General features: G+C 44.8%; 1 pseudogene; it reads right to left on the bottom strand.

Annotated features, from left to right (window-relative positions):
• Positions 1 to 216: 216 nt before the first annotated feature.
• On the bottom strand, positions 217 to 1,181 carry LOC116825198 (olfactory receptor 2G3-like; annotated as a pseudogene).
• Between the last annotated feature and the right edge of the window lie 407 nt (positions 1,182 to 1,588).

The following is a 1,588-nucleotide window of genomic DNA, read 5'->3' as shown; positions in this document are numbered from 1 at the left end:
AACACCCTGGGGCTCTTATCTCAGTCAAGGGCTCCAGGAGTAATAAGAATTAGTAGTAAATTCAAATCTGTCTGATTGTTGAACCAGCCTCCACAAAGTGATTGGAGAGTCACCAAACCCTTGAGTTTCACGGAGTTCAGCAAACCCGGATTAAGATGCTCTGCTACTCGTTTTACATGGGGGCTCCCTTTCTTCTGTGCTAAAGCAAAGCTCATGTCATTGACATTCCCCCTCCCTTCCTCTGGGCCTGGCCACTGCAGCGAAATATTTTCTGCCCATTTTTTTCAGTGCACCCTTCACCTCTTTATTCCTTAGACTATAGATAACTGGGTTTAACATGGGGGTCACAATGCAATATAATGACGAAACCAAGGTGTCTATGTCCAGATAGTAGCCTAAGCTGGGCCGATTATAATTGAAGTTGGAGGTACTGTAGAAGATGATGACCACAATCAGATGGGAGTGCAGGTGGAGAAAGCTTTGAATCGGCCCTTGATCGACTGGATCTTCAGGATGGTGCTGATGATGTGGCCATAAGAGATCACGGTGAACAGACAAGGGCTCAGTCCAATCAAGGCACTAGCCAAATGAAGCACAGCTTCATTGACAGAGGTGTCTGTGCAAGAGATCTTCAGCAGCAACGGGACATCACAAAAGAAGTGGCTGAGCTGATTGGACTTGCATATGACTATGGCTGATGTGAGGACAGTGTGCACCAGGGAATTCACCAAGCCACACAGCCATGAAAATGCCGCCAGCTGCACACAAAGCCTGTTGCTCATAATGCTTGGGTAGCTCAAGGGCTTGCAGACAGCCACATATCGGTCATAAGCCATGACAGCCAACAGGACACACTCTGTGCCAGCGCATGTAATGAGGAAAAATAGTTGGGCCATGCACCCGGCATATGAGATGGTTTTCCTTCGCCTGAAGAAGTTGACCAGCATGACTGGCATTGTGGCGGACGTATAGCAGATATCTAAGAAGGACAGATTACTAAGAAAAAAATACATGGGTGTCTGAAGGGTTGAATCAGCCCTGGTCAGGGTTAAGATCAGAGTGTTCCCCAGGAGGGTTACTATGTAGATGACCAAGAACACCAGGAAGAATAAAATCTGAAGGTTGGGATGGTTTGAAAAGCCCAGGAAAATGAATTCCATTATGTGTGTTTGATTTCCCATTTACACAGTGGCCTTTTAAAATATCTGTCAAGGAAAATGATGTGGGAAAATAGTCAGTGTGCAGACAATGAGAATAGTCAATGAACACCACTTTTTCTTTCTAAACAATCTTCCAGGTAAGGGGCCAGAGCATCTGCTGGTGCAAATTAGCATTTGCTCCATTGAACTCAATGAAGCTACACAAATTTACATCAACTGAGGATCTGGCCCCAGTGAGCTATTGTTATTTTATTAATACATTAAGCAGAGTGTATAGAATGTATAAGAGACGTAGTCCCAGTACCCCAGAGCTTACAGTCTAAGCATGGGCAAAATATAACAAATTAAGACAGACAAAAGGAGAGCGAGGGGAAGGGAAGTGTGGTTGCCATGGTTAGTAATGGCATGCTTCTTATTTGCCAGACAAA

Source organism: Chelonoidis abingdonii, chromosome 1 (assembly GCF_003597395.2).
Source record: "Chelonoidis abingdonii isolate Lonesome George chromosome 1, CheloAbing_2.0, whole genome shotgun sequence".
Taxonomy (NCBI): Eukaryota; Metazoa; Chordata; order Testudines; family Testudinidae; genus Chelonoidis; species Chelonoidis abingdonii.
Note: the sequence above shows the minus strand (reverse complement) of the source record. Positions and strands in the feature narration are given on the sequence as shown.